The following is a 7,790-nucleotide window of genomic DNA, read 5'->3' on the forward strand; positions in this document are numbered from 1 at the left end:
GACTCGTAGTAATAGAAATAGAAAAGTATGTAATCGTCAGGATGAGGGTGATTCACCATGAGTTAAATTGATGGTTGAAGGTATAAGAGATACATATATTTCATCCAAGGATTCGAGGAAACCTTGAGATAATTCGAAGGATAAATAATGAAACGCGGATAGACTGAGGAGACAAGGAAGTAAGAAATTAGGAAAATTGGATGAAGGAAGTGACCTTCAAGAATGTGAAGTGTAAGACCGGTGGCTTGATACCTAGGAAGGGAGACGCCAGGTATGAAAGATATCCCAACATTGAGGTGACTGTTGAGATAAACAATAAAAGTAAATACGGAATTATTAAGAAGAAGTTCACGTTGAACACGACCAATATCTTCCAGAACATCCCTGTTGACATTACCAAATTAGGAAAGAAAATCAGATAATCGTTGTTATCTTTTGAAGGCCATAATTGATTGACCTCATTTTGAATACAGATGTTATTGTGAAATTAGGCATATACTATCGAGGTGGGAATGATTGAATAAGACACCCTTATCAGGGATATATGACTTGATTTATCCATGGAAGGATGCATGTACCTTTTTAAAGGTGGAATTAAGGATATAACATCGGTAACTTAAAACGAATCCTAGGGGAATGCATAAAGGCTGGCATTTCACCCTTAATAGGGATAGTATGAGTTTTGACAGTATGAATTGGAGAGGATTAAGGTAATAACAACCTTTAAGAATCAGTGGAGAAATTTTTTTTTTCTTCTTTCAGAAGTATATAGACAATGATTCTAGTATCAATAAATGGTATCTTGATATGCCCTGTATCTAGGGAATACAGGAGGAACGATTCAAGGATAACCTTAGAGGTTTTACAAGGAGAAAGGTAATATTCAAAATTCTCAAGAATAGAAATGTTGATAAAGGAAAGATGACGTAATTATAATGATGCCAAGTGAGGCACGTGTTAAACCACGAGAAGGTATGGATCGAACCAGTAATGGTCGAAATTGTTCAGGGCAATTAGGACTTAAGATAAAAGATGTTCTATGTATGATTAAAAGTCAGTCATGACAGAGATTAACCTCTAAAGACTGAGGCAATAACTTATGGAAAAATGGTGATTTTTTTTTACTCATCAGATTTTAAGGAAAACATCTTCACATAAGCTATGATTGAAATAAGGTAGAAAATTTATTTGGAGGTGGTTAAAATGACATTGACTGTAAGGAAATTTTACTATCAGGAAAGGCCAAAGAGGTGGCCGACACTTTAAAGGTAAGAGGATAATTATAGGCGCTTGTGCCAAAGGAATACAGTGATGATGGTTAAAGCTATGCAGATTGTATTATGGTTTGGAAGATTGACATTCCTTCTGATGACTGTGCAATACCCAACCGTAATAGTAGTTGGTAAAGGTTTAGTTCGTGTAATCGCCATGAGCGGGCTATCTATCTCAGAAGATACTATCTTGAGATAAGTCAGGACCATGTTTCAAGAAGGACTAAACGAACCTTTGAGTTAAGTCTTCAATTGAAGGCATACGATTAAGAATGGTATTAACCTGCTATCGTTGCTTTGACTGAAACTTTTCTGCAATTTTATCTGCTTCATGTCATGTATGTATGTCAGGATCAGGAGTGTTCTTCATGAATCAGGAATGGTGATTATGTTACCTCCTTAGAAGGATTTGATACGACATGTATGGACTCTGTATGGTTAGATATTAAGATTTCATGGAAAGTGAATGACGACAGTAGGTTAGTGGTGGACCATAGTAATGCAACAATGATTCTGCGAGTAATGAGCTGATTACAACCGTGAGAGTTGTATTGGAATGGATGTTGAGATTGAGTACCACTAATCGGGTTGTATTGACGTATAAGTTATCATTGATAGACTAATCAAGTCGATTATCTACCTATTGAATATTTATTCCTTCTTAGGAATAGAGAGTCGTATTATTACGAAGAAGGTTGCGGTGCAAGCATAGAATTCTAGTAACGATGATGTCTAGAATGAAATCCCAGATTCGATTTTCGATGTCAAGGGAGTTTCAAAGGTGATTGTGTATAAGCTCGAGGAAGAGCATGGGTCCATAGAATGATGGACGGAATATCAAAAATAATTAGGCATGTGAAATATGATGCTATAATGCTTAATGTTGATTTATATACATATATGTTTTGTTCTCCTATGATAAACCTCTATAGTTCAAAGGTAGATTTCAAGCCAGATATTTTGTGGCGGTATATATTTTAATATATATACAATTCTCTTCAATTCGTTCTTTTCTCTTCTTTTCATTTCATGTAAGCTGAGAAGAACAACCCTTCCAGAAGGGGAGGTATTGCCGAATGACTATCTATCTGTGTGATAGAAGCCTAGTAGGATACCATCTATTGTTTAATTGCTTGTCAAGTACTAAAGGCTGGCCACCTTCTGTACTAACTATGCGATATAACAAGTGTTCATGATCATAGTGATCTCTCAACAAATTCCTTTACTTCTATATGATGGATCAAGCTTTCGAAGATAGAAGCAGCTAGAAAGGAAGTAGTATCAGTACGATGGTATTCTGATTCTAACACGTTCGTGATACTAAGGTTGACGTGGTTATTAAAAGGTTATAGAACGCTAACGAGCAAAAGTGTAACCAGTATAGTATTACGTATGAAAGATAGTAACGACTGCGAACTGGAAAAAAATGGGTATTGAGAAGCAAAAGCTATAATACTAGAAGCTATGATGAGAGTCGGTGCAATAGACTTGAAAGAATTTGGAATGATCACTTAACGCGGATTGAGTTTTCTTACGACAATAGATCATATGTCATTATCGAGATGTCGCCTTATGAGATCCTTGAGGGAAGACAATGTCGATCTCCCTTATGTTAGGATGAAGTCATAGAGCGCAAGATGCTCGGACCCGCAGTAGTCCAAAGGACCAGGGATATAATAGATCTAATCAGAGGACGGCTGGTAGTAATCCAAGATGGACATAAGAGGTATGCTGATTTGATTCAAAAGGACAAAGAGTATGAAATAGGGGACCTAGTAATGTTATAGGTATCCCTTGGAAAGGGTTAATGAGATTTGGAAAGAAAGGAAAACTAAGCCCAAGATACCTTGGACCTTTTGAGATACTAAGACGGATTGGGAAGTTGGCTTACGAGCTAGCCCTGCCCCCGAACCTGTAGCAAAGTTCATAATGTGTTCCGCGTATCAATGTTAAGGAAGTATAATTCGGATGCCAGATAAATAGGGGCATATGAGCGCATAGGCATGCAACCAGACATAACATATAGGGAGCAACCAGAAAGGGTTATAGATCGAAAAGGAACAAGTGCTTAGGAGAAGGGTTATCAAACTAGGCAGAGTGTGGTGGTAGGACCACAATGTGGGAAAATTTACTCGAGAGTTAGAAAGTGCAATGCTAAGAGAGTATCCCTATTCATTTTCTATCTGATTCCGGGACGGAATCCTTTTAAGGAGGGGAGACTGTAATAACCCCCAATTTTTGGAAATTTTTGAAACCCTTATGAATAGTGATTTTGCAGATTATGCTGAATGAGAAAACTTTTCATGCCACACTATGTAGGGGTTCTGTTATTGATCTTCTGGGATATTATTAGTACTCTATGTGGTATATAAGTGTATGTAAAGATCGTCAGAATCCAATTCCGAACACTTTGATTTTTCCCGGAAATCCACTAGATACGGAAAGAATTGAGTATAAGGTAACAGGATAAAAAAGATTACATTAAAGGAATATAAGAGAGGATCATAAAAGGAATATAATGTATTGAGAAAGGTTAAGGAAACCCAAGTAATAAGATCCCGGGTATGATCCCTCAAACGAGAAACGAGAACGAAAGTTAAGCGAACCGTATAACAGATCAGCGATCATTAGGCAAACAATTAGGAAGTTAATCAAGGAGGTTAGGGATGATGAGGTCATCCAACCAATAAGAAGAGGGCAAGTAAAGGATGATGACATCACAAAGTGACATAAGCATGACATAGGAGGGAAGGAAGTGTGGTTGAATGATAACCACACAAAATCAAGGTTAATTAGGTAATTAACCTAAAACAAATCAAAATTCAACCAACCAAGCCAAACATTTCATTTTCACCAAAAAACACAAAACCCTCCATTTATTCAAGGAAGCTCTCGACTTCTTTTATCAAAAATGAAGATCCAAGCTCCACCACTTACTATTTGGCAAGGTATTTATCTAAGCTTCCCCATGGATAGTTACATACTTCCTATAAGTTTAAGCTTCTAATTCCAAGCCAATCTTTTTTTATAAATCAAGGAAGAAGATGGTGAATAGTACTTTCTTGAAATTAATTTTTGTGTTCTTGATTTCTTTGAAAGAACAAGCTTGTAGGAGGTTAGATTAAGGTTTCCATGGGCATTCCAAGGATCTTTCATGGATTAAAAGCTTCAAGGAAGGTATAACTCTTCATGATCTTAGTTTTAAGTTTTGTTGTTTAGATGATGGGTTAGTATAATGGGTGTGTAATCATGTTTAAAGCTTGTTATGAGTAGTTTAGTTGGTGAGAGGCATGATTATGGTGTGTTTAGAGATTGGTTGATTTTGTGATATTTTTGGAGTTGGAAATCTTGGTTATTAGTCAATGAACTTAAGTAAACTCTTAGTTCATAATTGAGAAATAAGTATGAATTGGTAATATTGATTTGTTGGGGCTGTTGTAGTATGGTATGGATGGAGTTTTGATTGGGTTGTGAATTGGGATTGATTGGTGGTTGAATTGGAATGGTATAAAATTGGGAAATCGCGTAAACATAGCCGTCGTAATGTCCGATTTGCGTTAGACTGCTTTTGTTCATAACATTAGGACCCGAGTACTCCCTGCTAGGTTTTGACCATTGCCATATTTAGATAGTTCATGTTACGAGCTTCGTTTTGATATATGGTTCGTTTGATTCCGATGTACGGTTTAGGAGAAACGGTCGTTTTAAGTAACGACGTTTCGCGAACGAATCATTACCCCTTGCCTTACTTTGACATATAGGTTAAAGACCTTAAAGGACTAATTGAAGTATGAAACAATTATGTAAAGTGGATTAGGCAGTTGGTAAGATACTCGCGAAAGAATCGGCTTAAAACCCTTAGTGGTTAAATTATTAAAAATGGTGGAGCCGAGGGTACTCGAGCGACTTAAGTAAATCGTTAAGCGCGAAAGCGAACATTAGGACTCTAAATGGTTAAAGTCTAGTTTCTTAAGCGACCGGGGTCTAATTCCGACTTATGTTGTTATTCATAGGTTATCGGACCCACTCTAAGCTTAAGTCTATCCGGGAGCACTCAAGCAAGTTTTCTATCCGTTATACTGTTGTTGTGATGTATACACTTGTATATGCATTATCTTGTGATAGATGCATGATGGTTAAATTAGCAAATTCTTGTGATATATTGTAGCATGTGATATGGTACATATGCATGCCTGTTTCGTATTCTTGCCATATATATTTTTTGGTTCAGTTGATAATACCTATGCTAGAGAATAGCGGTAATTTGCATATACCCTTAGTATAGGGACCCAAAGGTGAAAACATTTTCTAAAACCGGGAGTCGAGGATCCCGAGTAGATTTTTTATATATATATATTTATATATATATGGTTATAGTTTTCAAAACTATTAATCGAATAAGGTTTATTCGATAACTTTATATTATTTAATGAATATTATTTCGAATATTAATTCGAGGGCTTATGACTCAGCTTATTTATTTATTGAATATTATTTCGAATATTCATTCGAGGGCTTATGACTCAGCTTATTTTATTTATTGAATATTATTTGAATATTCATTTGAGGATCTATGACTCCGATTATTTGCTGAGATATATTCTTTATTTTATTAAAGAATAAGGTGTCGATAATCAAACTTATCTTTGATGATTCAAATAAAGATAGTACTTTCGTATAAGTATATCTTTGGTTATTTAATACTCATTTCAAGTATAAGTTTTACAACATCTACTTCAATTATTTTTATAAAGATTATTCTTTATGGGAATATTATTTAAATAATAATATTCAGATATTTTCTAATATATTGGGACTGATTTATTTTGTTAAATCAGCATCACTCCAAACATTCTTAAAAATGTTTTGCGAGTCTTCAAAATGATTTTTAAAATTAGAGCGGATCCCAAAACTCATTTTTATATTTAAGATCCTCCTTTCGAAGGGGATTTAAATACTCGCTCAAAACCTGAGGGATCCGGCTCTGTGGTGTGTTTTATATTCGCTACAAGGTTGCTGTCTTGATAAAAGAATTTTGATTACTTACCCAACACTCGGGAAGTAAAATTTTTGGAACAAGTTAATCCATTAACAGGCATTGCCTGGGAAATATCGGTGAGTTTTCCTTTCCAACTAGATACGACTTCTTGGTGGAGCCGTATCAACAAGTTTCTACTTGGGGAAAGGGGGGACGAGCTTTACGTTTCAGAGTCATGGATTTCATCTGAACTAGGAGTGGCGTAAGTGGTCGAGTGGCGCCGGCCCAGCCTTATTATATTGGTCCAAAATGGCCTGGAAGTTCCGCTAAGACGGTCCATTCCTTAGGAGTCCAGTATTCGGTTGACAAGTAAATCCGACAGGTTCTCCTCTACATGTAGAAAATGGTGGGGTTGTACTACTACGACTGATCATCGTAAGTGGTCTTCCTGGCGCGGCAAACTCCCGTAATGAGTTCATCTTCCAATTGGATATTTCTGTAACACTACCCAGAGCACTTCGATAGAAAGGCTACGGTTGGGCGATTGTTGAGTGTTGGCAGGGTCAAGTTTTCAAAATGATGTTTGCATCAAATGAAGTATCTTATAACTTCATTTTATTTTGATGATATTTTAAAGATTGAATTTATTCAAGTATTATCTTGTAGTCTCATCTATGTGATGAACTTTTGAACTAATTATAACTTGAACGGTGGTAGTTCAAGTAGTGTTTGGAAAAAAAAAGATATAAGTATATTGGAGTATCTTGTAACTTCATCTTTTAAACTTATATCTAGTAAATGATTATCTTGTGCATGTCAAAGATTTTTAGAAAAACGTTGAGACAAGGTTAGATATATGAGATCACCTTGCAACGATATTTTTATACAGTTATAAACTGGAACTCTGTGTATATTATGCATGGAAGAGGACTTCCAAGATTTTGAAAAGTATATATGTATATATACTGAATATTTTGCGACTTCATCGCATTAAGATATCAAACTTGGTTCATTTCTTTTGACCAAGACTTTCATGAGTACTATGAGAAGGCTCATATACTGTAAATCATTATACATATTATTTTGGTGGGCTTGTTGCTCACCCTTGCTTTCTTCTTTCATCACACAACAACAGATAGAAAAGATGAACAGGACCAAGCTCCCAATTCGCGAGCGGATAGAAAACGTTCCGCAGTTTCCTATAGGCATTGATGTCGCTGTAGCTGAGGTAGGAACTACCAATAGGCTAGGCTTCAACTTTTGATGTACCAGATTTATGTATATTTATGAATTGTAATAATGGCAAAGAAATGTAAATTTATTCAGAAACCCTTTTAAGGTGTATTGGCATATAATTGTGGAATAAAATGACTTGTGATTATTTTGGATATTCATCTCTGAGACTATAACTTGTGGTGTGTGTGTTTATTGTGGGGTCACAGTACAGAGTAGTTGATTATTTATTAAGATTGGGTGTTATTAAGGGAAATGGAACTCGTGACAACCCGGATCCCCGACCCCGGATTTGGGGGTGTTACATT

This window comes from Apium graveolens, chromosome 9 (genome assembly GCF_009905375.1).
Source record: "Apium graveolens cultivar Ventura chromosome 9, ASM990537v1, whole genome shotgun sequence".
Classification (NCBI taxonomy): domain Eukaryota; kingdom Viridiplantae; phylum Streptophyta; class Magnoliopsida; order Apiales; family Apiaceae; genus Apium; species Apium graveolens.